This window comes from Lepisosteus platostomus, chromosome 7 (genome assembly GCF_059453375.1).
Source record: "Lepisosteus platostomus isolate fLepPlt1 chromosome 7, fLepPlt1.hap1, whole genome shotgun sequence".
Classification (NCBI taxonomy): Eukaryota; Metazoa; Chordata; class Actinopteri; order Semionotiformes; family Lepisosteidae; genus Lepisosteus; species Lepisosteus platostomus.
This window is the reverse complement of record NC_142617.1, coordinates 63,591,235-63,609,455: the sequence shown is the minus strand read 5'-3', so window position 1 is coordinate 63,609,455 and position 18,221 is coordinate 63,591,235. Positions and strand designations below refer to the sequence as shown.

Here is an 18,221-nt window from a genome sequence, read left to right as displayed (position 1 = left end):
AAGGAAGAACTTAGAATAAAACTGGTTTCCAGTACTTTGTACGCAAATGAGTGTTGGATTGGCAAAACCAATTCTAAACACTTTTTAAGTAGAGTATTTCTTAGTATGTCTTCATTTTAAAAATAATTTATTTTTATTCCTACAATATGTGATTGTATTCATTAATAGGATTGTTAGCCATTGAAGTAAGGTCTTCAAATGGCGAACATATTAAAAGGTAAAATCATTTTTTGGCCTTCATATTTCATTGCCCTTTTGCAGTTTTTTAATGTGTTTCACATTGATGAGGTTTTCATTTAAGGAGCTGTGACAAGTAAAAAAGGAATGTTTTAGTGTTGTTTTAGTGGTTGCTTAACAGTGATACTTAAAAGGAGCCTGGACCTCTGCGAATAATACAGACATTTGTAGATGACACTGGGACTTGTGTCCAAAGCTTTAAAAAAAAAGAGTCCCTTCAGTTTTCTCCTATTGCTAGTAGCTTTTTGTCTTTCCAACAGAGCCTGAAGTATGATATACTAGACCACTGGTTTACCTTCCTAAAGGTGGTGTATTTGACTTGTGCATTAAAAATGAAATCCAGTGAAAGTGATTAAGAGCATGAAAAAAGGCAGTTTAATTCATATGACCATGCAGAAAGTCTTCTTTTTGTATACGTTAGGCCAGTCAGGGAACAAGGGTTTGGGTCACAGGGTTTTTCCAAAGCCTGTTCTGTACTTGGTACCTGATAATAAAGTCATGAAGCTGACCAATTGAAAGAGCATTTTTTGGCTTTGATTTGGATTTTGTGAAGACATGCAATTTATTTGGTTTGAAAACCAGGTATAAGTCTTCTCTCCTTAGACTGAGGACATTTGCTGAGATAGCCCTAGGAGACTATTTGGTTGTCCTCCCAAAACCCTGGAACAGAATCCCCTTCTCCCAGTCGCCACCCCACAATGTACCAAGCAGCAGGTATTTTTCCAACGTGTGAATTAACCGAGGAAGCCGAAAGTCTTGTGCGAGCCTGTTTTTAAGCAGACATTCTGTTGGGATGTACATAATTAGCTGAGAATGACTGTGGTTAGTCTGTCTGTTCTGGCTGCAGGCACATTTCAGTCCTCCTCTGTCAGCTGAGAGTGCAAAACAAGAGCCAGTGACGTCCTTCCCACATTTGTGTCTGTGACCTTTACATTTCAAGGGCTGTTTAGACAGCGCGGACAGCTTGTGCTGGGATATGCCTCAGTGTTATACAGTTCCATGCATCATTTTGTAAAAAAAGGTTCTTTGTTTAATTACATTGGAGAGCAGTTTTAAATAGAACTGCACTGAGGAGGGCTTGTCAGCTCCAGCAGTCATCACTGACTCATCGTCATCGACTGCTCTGGCACTCGCCACGCAGTGATACAGATTGACCTGCCATCAGGCATTACTGTCTCCAGCTACCTGCCTGCTGTGCCCAGCACTCCCAGAAGACTTTGCACATGTCGGAGCCGCTGTGCTGACGAGAAGCTCGCGTTAGATAAAATGGAGTTCCTTGTGAAAGTTTAAAAGGCTTTTCTGTCCCCAGGAGCTAACACCTAGGGTGTCTGAAAAGGAGGTGAATGTTTTTTTATCATAGGTAGTCTGATAGTGTGGATAATGTCTTTCAAACGTACTGTTGATTGTGCTTTGTAAAAAGAAGTCGGGACTAGAACTTGTGGTTGAGTGTAACAATGCCTTTTATGGCCTGTGTGGTTCACTCACAGTTGAGATCTGGTTCACTCAAAGGTGGTGGTGTTAGTGAGATGGCCTGATTCCCGTTTCTTTATGCAGCAGAGTGCTGCAGCAGAAACCTTTTATTAATCCTTGCTTAATTTAAAAATGGCAGAAGTCTTGTAGGCAAAACAGAAGCGAGGTTTAGTTAAAATCCCTGTCTGCAGGATATATGACATCTTTTTTTGCTTTTGGAGTGAATTTCCAAGGCAACATGCAGTCCTGATATTAGTGCCAACGTGAAATGTGCTGAAATTGTGAAGCACAGCAGTAGAGTGGCTTCTCAGATTTTTTCCAGTGGATTAGGATGCTTCTCTTCACAGGGCTGTTCCAGCTCCCCCTCACGAAGAGTAAGCCACTTTTTTCTCTGAAGAGCTTGACCTAGTTTGGTTTAATTATCAGATTCTCTTTGCTAGAGCCTCAGTAGTGCTTGATGGCTGTTTTGGGGATAATTTGAGAGTCTGTGGTGCTCAACAGGGAAGTCGGTTTTGTCTTGTCCGTCAGGACTCATGAGACATTAAACAGGGGTTTGTTAACGTTTACTATTCTAACATTTGAACTACTTAACTGTTTCTAGATAAATACAAGAGGTGACTGGTGCATTGGTAGAATATTTTTCAGCATTTAAATTGTGTGAAAAGACATTGTCCTTACAGCAGTGGTTCTGTACAATGGTTCCCTTATTTTAGTGGTGAATGGGTTTCCAGAGAGTACTTGCGATGTCAGTCATTTCTTGTGCCAACTTGTGGAAAGTTTGTGGTGAAGAGCAGTGACTTCAGTCTGTGTCTGTTTGGCCAAGAGGAAGCAAGCCTATTAGGAATGTGGTTCTTTTTTTTTTATCCCCTCGCACTCCCTCTGAGATTTCATCAGCCAAGCAGGAGGTAACATTCCTCGACACCTGGTGGAGATCAAGGATGTTTCTTTTGAGAGAGGTTTTCCAAACGGAAAAGTACAGTGCCTTCAAAGCAGAAGCTGTAATATAATATCGGAGTGGCGCGTCTTCCCTGACACGGTCAGGTAGAGAATTACTGGTGTTCTTTCCTTTATTGGCAGGTTTTAATGTTTCATTCCTGTCATGTATGAGTGCCCCTGAGTCAGTGCTGGTGCTTTCATCCTCAGCATTTTTTTCTCTTCATATCACAGGGCCTGAAGCAGGCTGTAATGAATAATTCATTTCAGGTGCACTTGCACTCCACCCTCATTATAAACCTTTAGAATCCAGGCATTCATCAGCTGCTAACAAGGTGCTTGTTCTGATGAATGTAACGGGAGTAAATGTCACAGAGAGCTGAGGTACCAAAGCTTTAATAGAAGGTGGCACTAGCAATGAGCATTTCAGAATTAACCTTTTTAAAAAAGAAAAAAAAAGATAAATCACAGGCCTGACCAAGCTTAATTGCTGATATACAGCTGAAAAATGCTAAAGCCCTCTTCCTTGGCAACAGACATCTGGTGCTATTGTGTTACTAGAAATTCCTTAAACCAGTGCCAGGATGTTAAGGTCTTTAAAAAAACAGTAAAGTGTTCCCTTTTACTGCCTTGGTACAAATAAGTAGCTGGAGATGCAAGTTGTAGCTCAGTCTTGATGCTATCGAGTAACTCAAATTGGCTTGCTTCAGCGGTTTCGCCACTGGGTTTCAGGTTACTTGCCCTAGAGCCCAGGCACGCGGTAACAGCTAACGATGGCTCAGGAGGACACAGCAGGAAAACTCCATGACTTCTGCTCCCACACAAAACCTCACACAGCACCGCTGGAATGTTAACTTGCTCGGTCCTGCTGAGAAGCCATGCCACAAAACCGCATTGTTTAGGACCCACTTCCAGGTCTTGAATAAAAAACCGAGTTACATCTGGCTAGAAGAACTGCTCTCCGCTGCATGACTGACTTTGAACAGTACGTCTGAAAGCCTAGTTTTTAAAATGTCCTATTCTTGATAAAGTTTCTTGAAAAACCAGCAATTATGTTGTCACAGACTAGTGATATGCTTAAGTAATTCTTAAGTGCTGAAAAACCGGTTAGTGAGAGAACAGCAGAATCTTTTTGTGGGTGAAGATGAAGTTTCAGTGGAGTTCTTTTCCAGATGCTTGGCTGTGTTTACCTTATAGAAGTGCTAGCCTTCTGTTAAAGGAAAGATTGAACACAACCTCTCCTTTTTTCAGAAAAAGGTTTTGACCACCAAAACAAAGAAGCAGTGTACTGAACTGTCTTTAATGGAGTTGAAGTAATAGGCAGATTACAGTTTTTAGAGCAGCGTTTGAGTTATTCTCCAGCTGTCTGAAATAAATCAGTGCAGCACATATTTTTTTGTGAAACAGACTTATTCTAATCTGTCTGTTACATCTGAAAGCACTGTTTTTCGTAAAATGCAAAGACCTGCTGATGTTTCATTCCAGAATTTTGTAGGCTTGATCTTGCTATGCAAAGACCTTGTTGCACGGGCATGGTCTTTTCCATGGGGAAATTGTTGTGAAATATATAATACCGGTGTGGTAAGCAGCTTCGTTTCTCTTCACTCTTTATACAGATCCTCTACTTACCTTGTTAGCTTGCCGATTTGGTACAGTAAGGAGCCCCAGTCCAGCACTGCAATGAAAACGGATGTGTTTGCAGGAAGCGACTCCCTCATCTGTCTAAATCCTGACTTAAGGTGTGAATAATAATAATAATAATAATAATAATAATAATATTAATAATAGATTACACTTATATAGCGCTTTTCTGGACACTCCACTCAAAGCTCTTTACAGGTAATGGAGACTCCCCTCCACCACCACCAGTGTGCAGCCCCACCTGGATGGAGAACTGTGGTAAAATTGATTGTAATACCTGATGCTGTTGCGTTTCTTTATGGACACAACATTTGGGATAAATACAGGCGTTTTAAAAGTGGAAAGTTTGCTGGTGTACCAAGTCTCAGTTTTTGGGGTATTGCTTTGTTGATTTTAACAATAGTTTTCCAGTGGCTGTTCATAACATAACTAACACTGCATTTGCTTAGATGAAACAACAGTATGTGAAAACATTCAGTGTAAAACACAAGCTTGATAATGTCTTAAATTAATTATATCCTAGCTTCATAATAGGTAATTTTACAAATGTTAATATTCACGTCTATATTACTGTCTTATTGATTTTCCAGATGTTTCTTGATGTTTCCTTAATTTCAGTTTTTCTGAAAGTAGCATCTTTCAACCGCTAAAAGTGAAAGCTAAGCTAAGGATATTCAACTAAAAACATCTGATGAATTCATATCAAGACTGTAAAAAAAGTTGTACTTGCTGCGGTTTCTGGCCTGGTTCTGAACTCAGTTTGACCATGTAGGATTCTGCACAGCTGCCAGACTGGATCCTTCAGTTTTTCACTCTGCGGTCATGCTTGACAGTCTGTCTGGTGAAAAAAGGAAGTTCAGTTTGTACTAATTTTGCCAGGTCATATTTTAACCATGGTTGTGTGCTTATGTGCAAGTCTGGGTTAAGACATTTACAAAACAATTCAATTAGAAACTTGTGTGCTTGTTTACCTGTTTTCTCTTCATGTATAACAATTCTCTGATATGATCATTAACTCCTTCAAAAATCTGTCCTCCTTTAACAGTTACAGACGGAAGAGATGTCTACTGATCTAAACATCCGATTATACAGTGCTATGGTATATGCATCAAAATTAATTTTGTCCAACCAGAACTGAATCTTTGCCGAGTTTTTTTAAAACAATTCTCCTTTACACTTATGCTGTTTCACAAGGTTCTTGTTACTGTTTTCCTGATTAATTCCTGTAATTTAAAATTAATATCATGTACCAGCAGAGCAAGTATTTAGTTTGATTGTATGTCAGTTTTGTTTATTATAGTGTGATCCAAGCTGCATCTCAGGTGATCAGGAGGAATCAGATTTTTTCATGTAAGTTTCTGCAGTTCAGATGATGTAGAAGATCATAAGAAAACCAGGCCATCTGATCCATACCACTTTCCTAAAGTAACTGGGAATAAATTCTCATTTACAGTGACATCCAGCTCGGTACCCCCCATTTGAAGAAATGCTTCATTCATGGGTACAGTAACGGTTCCCAGTGCCCCAGTTTGGATATAAACCCTTGCAAGAGAGTCCGGAGCCCTAATCACTCTGCCACATGGAGATGGCTATTGATTACAGGATTGTTTTTTCAATTATCACATGAAGTGGTTTTGTGCAACTTCACATTACAGTTACTCGTACTTTCTAAACTGTTGACGTTCTAGGATAGTTCAGAAGAGAAAATGGGAAGATAAGCAACAATAATTGTGGTAAATTTTAAAAGGCACCATTGTACTTCTTTCTGTGGAAAAGTAGACACTAATGCTATCTGACTTACATCCTCAGCTATGCAGTAATGTGTGATGCTCACATGTTAATGCTTTGCAAGTTGAATATAATATTGACAAGTTGTGAATTTGGAACTGTGGTATTTTAGGTGATTCATACCCCCATTTTAATGGATTTTTTATGAAAGCATATATACTTTCTCCTTATCCTTGTTTTTAAAACATAAAATTCAAATTCAAGTAGACAATTCAATTCCCTATTCAGTGTATATATGCGCATCAGATATTGGGGACATTTTTTGTAGACTTTTGCACATTATTCAACACCCTTGATTTTTTAAATATTTACTTTTGTCGGATAAAAGTGTAGTTCTAGTCTAGTCATCTTGGTTAACATTGAAAATTAAAAATCTAAGTTAAGAGTTCCACAAACTAGCTAAAGATGCTAAATATTAAATTAATTTTCGATGGAAAGGAACTCAGCAGAACAGAGTGGCTTCATGTTGTTCACTTTACTTAAGTGCATGAATAACAGCTTTTCAGTGAGCAAAGTAAGTTATTTTCTGTGAGATTAAATTCTATACAGTCTACTTTCAGTGACACATTTGGAGTTGGTCTTGTGCAGCCTGAAAGTGAACCATGCACACATGTGCATTTAATCAGTATTCGTCCTCTGAAAGACATCTCGAAAATGGAGATTGTGCACTGTGGTAACTGGAAGATACTTGGCTGGGTCCTCAGTTTGTGCTTCATAGCTGGCTGTTGTATTTGCCAGAATATGTGAAAAGTATATTCCCATTTTATTATTGACAAGCCACGTGTCGGATCTCAAACCTCTGCCGTCAGCAGCTCTGGATAATTTGAGGAAGCCAGGGTGTATTATTTTGTTTATTTAGTTGGTGTATGTGTGTTTTTTTTTGTCGAACCGATCTGGGGAAGCATTTGTTGCTGCGAGGCCACACTGCTGTGATTCCTGCAGTGCTGCTGCCTGTTTGAAGCGCTTGCCCTCAGGGAGCTGTTTCTACTCCAGTAAAAACACTCGACACTAATTGTTTTCCACATGTCTGCCATTAGCCTCTGTCTCTACAGCACAGAAAATGGCTTTGAGGTTACAGGCTTAGCACAGCAAATGGCTATAATAAATGAGAGGCAAAAGAATGGAAGGCAGGGGAATGTTAAAACAGCCTGTTTTAACAAAAGACTGAGGTTTGAAGCACCAAAACACTTGTCTTTGTATTGTGGCCATTCAAATATCTCTCGGGCTATAGGAACTGTGTGTGCCTGCAAATTCTCAGTTTATATTTTTTCATTTCTACAAGAGGTATTTCTGAATAAGAAGCAAGGTTCATAGCTTTCAGATGCCTCTCCACTAAAGCAATCTTAAGGATTTTGTAGTGCAGCAGAATGGAAGTCTAATACGCAGCCCGTGCAGCTTGTCTTCTTAGCACTAGCTAATCGACGCTGTTATCACAGGGAGTTTACAAAGTGGAGTCAAGTGACCACAGATCCAGCGTCTTTCAGCTTCTACTGTGGTGTTTAATTAAACCATTTCAATTAATAAAATTATAAACCTTATATCCTTTAAAAAGTGGTTTGCCAGGGCTCATTTATGTGAACATGATAAATAGGGAATCGAAGTAATTCCTCTGGTCTGTGTATTAGGACTTGTCATAGCAGATTTTCAACACATCCCTTTGTACAGAGCTCTCGGTAACAGTGCTTTATTAAAAAAAACAAGATTTTTGCTGTTGGACCTGTTTGTAGTGATATTTGTATTGTTTCTATCTTGTGTAAAGTAGTGCTGGTATGATGTCTGTATATCTCTATGAGAAGCTGGAGTAAAATAAAAAGTGAGATCTGCAGCAGCCCCCAAGCCCCAAACTTAATTACAAAATGCGACTGTGCTAATTCAGTTGGAAATGCTGTGCTCCACTTCTTCAGATGTAGGGTTTGTATAGAAGGACATTATCAACATGCATGTACAGCTCTGAGCTGCAGTTTTCTACATGCAGATATATGACAGACCAACTGTCTTTGTAAAGACACAGCAAAATTAAGCCATTGTTTCTCCCCTGCATGACCTGGGTGTGGTCGTTAGGTTCTGTTTTCAGCAAATGAAGAACTATAAAGTCAGAATACAGCTAGCTCTGCTTTGAAATGTTTCAGCTTTGTGTGCTGATCTACAGTCCAGGCTCTGGAACAGTCCCTCCCCCCTCCCAGTTCCCTCAGCGCATTTAATGAACAATTTCATTTTCTGAAAATGTAGGCCATCCTGCAATCACGCTGGAGAGAAGGAACTGCAGTTCATCGTCAGAACCAACGTGCCTCTGAAAGTAATTGTCAGAAAAACATGTTTATTTTTGCAGTCTTTTTATGGCAGGCTCGAAACACTGCATCCTCTCTGACATAGTTATTTTAAAACCCACTGAGAGATTGCTGAGCGTTTTTGCTGGCAGTGCCATCAGTACAGCTTGAACACAAGCCTCTATTAATATTCCAGGCCCTTGAAAATGTGGAAGTCTGAATTATGGGTCAAGTGTGCAAGCGCCTTGCTGGAGTGTTCTTTAGAACAGGACATATATCAACTGTAGGTATGCGTCAGGACTGTAATAGTAGTATAGCTTTTTCCTGTTTCCTATTCTGCCCAGTGTTTTCTTAGGGCTTCTCTGTTGTTTCCTCTGTTTCAAGAGTCATTCAACATTCTCACTGAGCATGTCAGCAAAAACAGACCTTTTTTGCTGACATGCTTGGTTAGAGTGACTAATAACAGCCTGGGAAAAGATTCTTCAGAGCTTCTAAGGAATGGTTTTGGTATCACACATGCTTCAGTCCAGAGGGCTAAGATGTGTCTTCATTTCTAAACATCCAGCATTTGAGAAGTCCTTCAAGGCATTGTTTGATGGAACTGTTTCCTGGCATCACCAGCTGTGTCACACGAGGAACGAAAGCTACATCTTCCACCTGATGAAAGCATGGTGCCATGCAGGAGAAATTCTCCACTCGTTGGACCCAGAATAGGTGAAACAAGTAGCAACCCCAACTATCAAGAGACTATCAAGAAAAGTAAGAAATGAAAAGAACATATTAAATATAAAAATAAAATATTTAAATAACATCTAAATGAAATTTAGTTAATATTAAATGTTTAAATGTTTTACTTTATATTGATCTTTATTTTGTAACAGTAGAAAAATAAATTTAAAAGGACCAGTAGCAATGGGTACATTTCAGGAGTCTTGTATTTTTGCCAGCAGCCATATCACTCTGCAACTCACAGCTACAGCCCACTGAAGCTCAGCAGGTGTGAGCCTGGTCAGTACCTGGATGGGAGACTCCTGGGAAAAACTAAGGTTGCTGCTGGAAGAGGTGTTAGTGGGGCCAGCAGGGGGCGCTCACCCTGCGGTCTATGTGGGTCCTAATGCCCCAGTATAGTGATGGGGACTCTATACTGTAAACAGGCATCGTCCTTCGGATGAGATATAAAACCGAGGTCCTGACTCTGTGGTCATTAGAAATCCCAGGGTGTTTCTCGTAAAGAGTAGGGGTGTTACCCCAGTGTCCTGGTCAAATTTTCCCATTGGCCTTTATCAATCATGACCTCCTAATAATCCCCATCTATAAATTGGCTTCATTACTCTGCTCTCCTCCCCATGATAGCTGATGTGTGGGGAGCGTACTGGTGCACTATGGCTGCCGTCGCATCATCCAGGTGGGGCTGCACATTGGTGGTGGTGGAGGGGATCCCCATTACCTGTAAAACGCTTTGAGTGGAGTGTCCAGAAAAGCGCTATATAAGTGTAAGCAATTATTATTAATTATTGTATATATATCTGAAACACGCTTGTTTTCTTAGTGGCACCATCACACCTGAAAGTGTGTGGCGTTTCAGTGGCCCTAAATACACTAGGACTAAGGTCAGAGGCCCAGCAGACCTATTGTAAGAGATGCTGAAGTGGTGCAGCCGTTGGCTTGGAGCAAACTAACTTGAGGTCAACACTGTGTTTGGTAAAACCCTGAGTAATGCGAGCTGCAAAGTTTATAGTTCTGTTGGACGACAGTCCAGGAAATCCTTGTCAAGAGCTTTGGGAGTGCCTTGTGTGGAAATATTTAATATTGGAATCCTGTCCTCTCTGGTCATAAACTGTGTTGTTCAACATCTGGCAGCCACATCGACCAGGACTGTGCTGTTCCTGATTTGTGCCTTATTTAGGGTAAAGTAAGCGATATAAGCAGCTGCCTTTATATGTAGCAGACTCAGTTCTTCATCCATTGAGGCATATCTGAACTGTGTGCAGCCCAGATTCCTGTTGCACTCAAAGTAACATTCAGATCCCTACAGAAACCATTTTTTTTGGATGCGTTAAGCTGAAAGATTCTTCTGAGACACAAAATGGAGGCAGCACTTTTCTGATTCTGCTCTTGTCCTGAGTAGTTTGGCAGGTTCAGTATTTTTGTTTTCCTTCAACAGTGAAAATTAAAAGTGCAGTGTTTAACAAAACTAACCTGGAACGTTTACTGCATTGCAGTTGCCTTCAATTGAAAATATTTTCTTAAAATTAATCACAGTGCTTGCTGCCACCATCTTTATTCATGATTGCAGAATAGTACTGCATCTTAAAAATGATGATTCCAAGTTCCCTTTGAACAGTATTTTGTCTATTACAAGTTGTGCCTATTTTGAAATTAGTAGCACAAAGAGAGAGTAATCTAGGTTTGTGGAATTGAAGTTCCATCTTGTGTGGAATCTGGTGACTCTAAATGTGGTTTTGCTTTTGCCATAAACATCCAAAACCATTGTTTTGCTTTGCAGTGGATCTCAGATTGGACATGTCTGTTATTCGTTTAAAGGTTTTGAGGGCATTTTAGTAGAGGGTACCCTTCTACCCTCTCCAAACAAAAAATGCGTGAGGTGCAAAACATCTTGGTCTCGGCCTGTAAAACCGATCTCAGATCTGGGAACAAAGGCCTTTCATGCCCTCCCTCTCTCCCTCTTCTGTCTCCTAGCTGTGTAGAAGCAGGACTGTGTGTGTATGTGCGAGTCTGAATCAGTGTGTGGCTAGCTGAGTGGGGGAGGGGAGGGGAGACTTGCTCGCACTGCTAATTCAGCTCATGAAAGACTCGTGCAGTGAGAGCAGCTGTCTTCCATTGTCAGCCAGCGAATTTCCAACGCGCCTCATTTCGCCTCTCAATGCGTGAGTAGCACGAAAGCTAGGGGAAAGGGAAAAAAAGGACGAAAACGAGAGAAGGCCAGGATTTTTAATTGCTGTGTGCCGGAGCTTGGGGGAAACATAGGTGGTCAGTTTGGGTATTCTAATAATGTAGCATTAAGCTGTTTATACTGAGCTCTCAGTGGAGGAGGGACTACCTTGCTGTTGCTTCTGAAAAGGGCACTTAAGGGGTAGAGAAGGAGGAGGAAAAGAGAGCTGGCTGATGGAGTGGGGGGTGGCTATGTAATGAATAGACAAAGCGTTTTAACCCCTTACCCACCATTAAAGCTGCTGCAGGCTGAAAGAAAGCATGCAGCCAGAGGCATACATGACAGAAAGTTCCGACATTTTGCTAGACACTTTTCTCTGAGAGAAAACTGCAGGGTCTGGAATTATTTCTCAAGTTGTCATTTGAGATCCTGAGCTGTGGCATCTGGTGATGTTAAAAGATGTTTGTTTGCTTTTTTGGGGGGGTATTGTTTGGTAGAATTTCTGCCTGAGAACTTGTTCCTGAAACCTTTTTATATTGTGCTTCTAGCGATAGGTGCCTGGGCCTCAGGAAGGGTTCCTTGCTTGTTCTTAAATGTTGGTGGTAGGCGTTATATATCCTCCCAAACAGCATTTTGTTCATTATTCAAAATGCACAAAGCCTGTGTTAGAAGCTGTGTTTGCCATTAAATATTGAGTAAAATAATCTGCAGTTATTTTTTTTATAAAGCTTAGTTATTTACCTCCCCTATAAAGGTCTCTTTCCTTTGCAAAAGAGGCTAATGCTTATGAAACCCAGCACGTGAGTCTGAAAAGAGGAAGATCTTGGAAAAAGTCTTATAGTGAAACATCCCTGCAGTACATCTGGCAACTTCCTTGGAAAGTGTCAGGTCCCAACAAATGAGTGAACAGAGCCCTTTCAGAGGGGGGTACACTAGTTGACCTTTGAACTTAGAGCTGCTGCTGTGTGGGACTGTTATTTTGCTTTTTTAAAAGGCGCAGGGGCACAATGGTAAGGCCTGGTGGAACTCATTTTAAATTTACCCAAAACCAAATGCCTGTTTCTTTAGCTTTCTCATCAATGTTAAACAAAAGGCTTTTAAACCTATTTTGCTCTGTCTTTGACAAATATAATGAGAATGCACACAGGGTCTACATTGAGACCTTTTAAGGGAGTGAGAAACAGGTTGCTGGAATCACTCTGAACTGTGCAGCCCTGCTAGGAAATGTACTGCAATTCCAGAACTTGAGATCTAGATGTTTTCTCTGCTCTTCTTGGATTTCCTATCCAATGCAAATGTGCTGAGCACTCTTTGGGAGATCCCAGCACATCCAGGTTGAATAGTGATTACAGCTGAAGTCAAGTCTCAGATACCTGTGATTGCTCCCCGACTTCCTCCTTCTTAGATGAAGTGCATGCAGCCTTCTACTCCTGATAATGGTAATGATAACAAAACAAGACTTAAGTTTTTATAACAGGAATATTGCTTTTTTTACTTCAGTTTTGAGGCTTAAGGTTTCCTTAATCTAATGACAGTATGTAAGGGGATCATCTGACATGATTAAGTTTATTATAGGGACCTTGACAACGGTCTCTGTCACACCGCCCTTCAGAGTGTAGAGGAATGTGTTTCAGATCTGAAGGACTACAGTGATAGAGAATTACATGCCTGTCAAAAACTTTTACATGGGCTCTTGGCTGGTGAGCTATGAAACAAGCTCCTGTGTGTATTCTGCAAACATATTAGAACAGTTTGTGAGATCTTTAGCCTGAAATAAAAAAGAGGAAAAGAGAATGTTTTGTAAGCTTTGCTTAACCTGCTGCTGAAACTGCAACCACTATAAATGTTTAAAGCAGATACCATTTCAGATTAAAGTACTGTGGAACACTGTGTTCCATTCTTCTAGCAGATCTGTGTCTGAATGTCTTTTTTTAAAATGGGATCAGGCTAATAAAATGAAGCCTGCATGAATTGCAGTTCATCTCTAGTGCCATCTATTTGTTGTTTTGACACTGAGGATATAGAAGAGGCAGGGTTTTGAAAGGGTACAATACATTCTTCATCTGGTATGTTCTGCACAATCAGATTCCTTTACTGCAAGAAGAACTCCAATTCTTTCTAAATCAGGTTATGCTGATCAGATAAAATGTGGAAACAGGCTGTGGTCAGTACTCTGCATCTCTTACTTTTGTGTGAGTCAGAGAGGCATGTTTTACATGTTTGTGCTTTTAAAACCAGTAGATAAGCATCACTGGGACTGAAATGTCTATCTGCTGCCCAGGTATGATAATAGAAAGAGGGACATTTCTATAGTGCTTTAAAGTCTTCTGTTAGAAGAATATTTTTTTGTTGTTCTTTCTGCTAAGATTTCCAGGCAAACCTTCTTATGCAAATCAGAGGCAGGAAGGGGCACTATTCAGTGTTACACTGGCTGAAGTGCTTAATGCTTTATTTGTGAGCTGAATGCTATTGCACTGTTTACTTCTCCAGCAGTCTTTTGGGAAGTGGTGTGGGCTGCAGTAGGTTGCTAGCATGACTAACAAGATTTTAATGGCATGGAGCCCATATAGGATATGCTACCTGAAAAAATTAAAGTAAGAAGTGAAAAATAACAATGAGATTTTTTTCTTGAACTTAAACCTTAAACCCTTACTTTCGATTTATAAAGAAGACCATTACAATGTAAGGACATATGTGACTTTTCAAAATGACAAAAGTGTAATTTGATTAAATTTTTTTAAAATACTCTATTCTTGTGATTTTTCTGTGTAGTTAACTGATGTTATACATGAACCAGGTGTGTAATCATGCATACCTGTATTCCAGGTCTGACTTGTACAAATCAAGTAGAGAAGCTTCTGCAATACTGATACATACTTTTGCCAAAAACTAGTCGAAGACAATGTGTTGGTCTCAATGTGGGCACACATCAGGGTATACCATTCACAATACACTACATACTGCACGTTCTGGTTCTGGTATTCTTTTGTTGGCATGAAATGATGCATGTTAAAAGTATTTAAATGGTAATTTCTTCATCAATCAAGGGTTATTTAGTGGGTTTAAAGTCTAGCTGCTGCAGTGTTTTTGCTATGGTATTATGATTCACGTCTCTTGTGTCCATCCAAAGACCATATATTTTTATGGTTCTAACCACAAACCAAGGACAAGTCGAATGCCAAGATAATCAAATCTAGTTAAAGCTCTTGGAAATCGGGGCCCGTTTCACATTTCTTTAGTCCTGCACCATCTGCCTTTTCTTTTTTAATATTTCTTGTTAATGGGCTGGTCGAATCCTTCCAGTTTTCTCCTCTCTGCTGCACGTTTCATCCAGAGCTGTATTTTATGTTTGCCTTAGCATGGGGGTCTTTTTTCCTTCTGCCCAAGCTGATTGGCCCCCGTGTTTGAGATGGACACCAGGAATGCCCCCTGTCTGTGTACAGTGTTGTTCTAGCCTAGAACACTTATTCTGCTATTGATGTTCCTCTTCTGTTCTATTTCTGTTTGTTTCATGTCTGATTTCCATATAATGGAAAAGAAAACACAAACTACTGTCTTCGTGTATTTGATACTGACGTAAAGTCTGCATCAATAAGAAAAGGTAAACAAAATTCAAATTGGTTTGCAGGTGAGGTCATTTCTTTCAGCTGCTGGTTTGTATTTAGAATGAGCAAAAATCATTTGCACTTCCTCTTATTTTATTTCACTTCACCAGGGAGCAACAGAACATTGTTGATTTGCAAAGGGAGTGTGACCTGTACTGGATCTGCTCAGGTGTACAGAGCAGGTGCAACTCAATCTTGATCAAAGTACCTGGAGCACTGCTGTATCAGCAGGTCTGCAGATGTTCTGCTTTGTTTTCCCTCACCATCACGGGAGCTATTACTGTTTTATTCCTCCAGGACAAGGTGATCATGGAGAGAGAGTTTATTTTAGCACTTCTTAGTGCTCCTTAACTTTTTCAGCATGGTACAGGACCAGAACATACATTGTCGATTTTCATTTCCTTCTTGAATTCTCTAATATATATACGTTGATTCAATCATACTGTATGTGTTCCAGCCCAAATATTGATTTCTGTTTCTCAAAGCCCAATGAAAGGCATTGATAAAGGGACATTTGTACAGTCTACTGCTGGAGCATTTCAGCTGGGGTTGCAGTCACACTACAGGAAGCTCAGTAAGACAGAGGAGTGTGGCGCAGCACCTCTTTGCTTCTCTCTCCACTTTTATCATTATTAAATTCTTCTCTAGTTCCACCTATACTATTTTTCTAAAAGGTCTGCATAGTTTGAGGTAATCTAGTGCTCATATACCAAGGTATATATATTTATATTTTTTTATTGAAAGCAATACAGTGGTTTTGCAATTTAGTGTCAATAATACCTTGGCAATGAATGCCAAACACGAACTGTCCATTAGTAGCATGTTCGTATCCAGTGTGTAACTATAAAAATAACTAAGACAGCAGTGAAGGGCAAAAGTAATATTTTTTTCAGCTGCCTTTGGCACTGATAAGACTCCAGGCTGTGTACTGTAAGTTTCTCTGCTTGAAAGTGCGTATCTGAGATGAAAGGATTTTCTTTCCCATGGTAATCCACACAGACAGCTAGACCCTTGTGAATATTCTTGCCCCCCCAACAACCTCCTCTTTTTGAATAGAGGGTCTTTCTAATTCATCCTAAAAAGGGCTTCTAACGGGGATTATGCTGCTGTTAGAAATTAAAGAGAGAACATGGTTGTCCTCGGGGAGCGATGTCTAACACTCATAATTATCTGCGGAAGCTGTACTGCGTACAATGTGGGATTTTATTTTAAAGATTGTAACTACTGTAGTTATTCGAAATGAAAGCCCTCAGGCTTCCACTGAGCAGTATGAAATCCAATTTGCTGTAAGAAGCTGATTTTAAATGTCACATGTTAAAAGAAATTAGTCATTCTAACAGGCTATCACGAAAATGAGAAGAGGAGGTTAAACAGACCTTTGGAAAATGATTTCAGAGTACATGCAGTAGCACCTCCAAAATAAAAAATAAATGGGGAAGGCAGTTTCACATTTTAGATCTATTGCATGTACCAGTACCACGGTGGACGCCTTACATGTGTAAGTCTTTATTGTACCAGACAAGAGCAGAGGGGATTACTGTAAGAGCAATCCAGCTCTGCCACTACAACTCCATGAAGAAGATACTAAAAAAAGACAAAAGGGCACCAATAAACCTGAAAACCCAGATCTTCACCATTTTAAGAACAGAAAAAAGGCTACAGAGATGAGAGGAGTGTTCAGCCCATCCAACTTATTTGACTGCTAGTAGCAAATTGAACTGAGGCCTTGAAATCGGCTTAAACATCGAGTCTTTTTCTTCGGTAGCAACATTTATGCTCACGAGTTTGACATAGCACAAGATATCCATTATATTGCACGTTGTCTTTCTATCCTTTCGCCGGCTGGAGCTTCTTATTAATTAGGAGCGAGTAGACAGGAAACCTCACCTTTTGCTCTGATCAGCAGTCAAAACTACTGATGATCTGAAATGGCATTCAACCACAAGGTTAGATTTAGGGAGAAATCAATATTCTGAAATTGCTATCTTTTAACTTTTGCAGCATTGGAAAAACTCAATGTCTGCTTCACATGTGCTTTATTTTAATTACAGTGCTTGTCACGGTATTTAAATTTCTGTTCATAGATTGCTTTATCATAAAGCCATAACATGCCTGTGTTTTAATGGCAAGCACCAGGCTCATAGCACTGTTATGGGACCCCTGAGATTAGAGAGGTAGTGCTGGTTTCTCACTGGGAACGGGTGGTCTAGGGAGGAAAGATGCCATCATGCACACTGGGAGTCGTGCTCGTTTTTCTCTATATGTGATATTGTGTGAATCTTGTAGGAGTCAAGGAAAATGTAAAAGACAACCAAATCTACCTGTAAGTCTACCTAAGTGAACAGAAATACTGAGTTGCATTTATTTGTTTTTATGTACATACAATTAAAATGTTCTTAAATGCTTTTAATTTGAGTAAAAACTGACAATTAAAACTCAGGTTTGGCAGTACTATGCAAGGTCATGTGACTTCAATAAGCTATATCTTATATTATTTGATGGTATATAAAGAGGCCATAGCTTCAAAGATATTACAGAAAACATTTAAAATCTAATATTTGCTACTACTATTTGCAATTTGAATGTGGTCTTAACAGCAATGAACTTCAAGGGCAGCTTTACCCACAAGTTCAGTGGAGCAAGTAAGACTACCTTCCTAAAAGAGACCAGTGCTGTCCCTAACAAGAATAAGAGTGACGAATACTGGGAAAGTATTTTAAATGGGAAAACTCAACCATGCACCCCGCCCCCCCCCAATGTAGTCTGAATCGCTCCTGTGCTCAGCACCTGCTAGATCTTGGCTTGTCAAGTGGGAATCCAGAGGCGAGGGTGGGGTGTAAAGCTGTAACTAGCACACTCTTCTTTCCTCTTCTCCTCTAGATTTATTTTACACCTCCCCCTTTTAAACAGAACTGTCATATGAGGTGCTAGTCATCGTTTGGAAATTCCTATCTGACACATTGTAGGCACTAATCAATACATTTTCTTGGTGTATCAATACGGATGCATTTGTTTTGCACACACCACTACAGAATGGCATTAAAATAATTGAGTTTGAAACTTGTTTCTGTAGTACTTGACTGTTAGGTGACAGTGGTGAACAAGAAGGTGATGGTGGCACGAACACTGTGACACAAGAACATAGCTGGAGAAAGAGACAGCAGGAAGTTTAGTGAAAGCTGTCAGCACTGTGGAAGAGAAGAAAAACATCTATAAATAAGTTTAGAATGTATTCCTTCAAGGAAGGTGGTTTTCTTTCTGTGGTATGTGGAAGAGCTCAGGCATTGCCATCTTCAGAACCGACGTGTTCTTTTATCAGTTGACTACCGGTGTGCACATGTCGTGAGTCAAGAATGGCTAAGCTACCAATCTCTGTGTGCCACTGCA

The 18,221-nt window shown here is 40.0% G+C and overlaps 1 protein-coding gene across 4 annotated transcripts in view; it reads left to right on the top strand.

Annotated features, from left to right (window-relative positions):
• LOC148659463 (zinc finger protein 609-like) overlaps window positions 1–18,221 on the top strand; it is a 110,798-nt gene that overhangs the window by 43,619 nt on the left and 48,958 nt on the right. Inside the window, exon 1 of one of the 4 annotated variants that reach the window (XM_088641730.1) lies at window positions 10,966–11,224. The exons of the other annotated variants lie outside the window; for them this stretch is intronic. The gene's annotated coding sequence lies outside the window, so the exon portion shown is untranslated. Of the gene's footprint in view, window positions 1–10,965; window positions 11,225–18,221 lie in introns of those variants that run through there. 4 annotated transcript variants of the gene reach the window in all.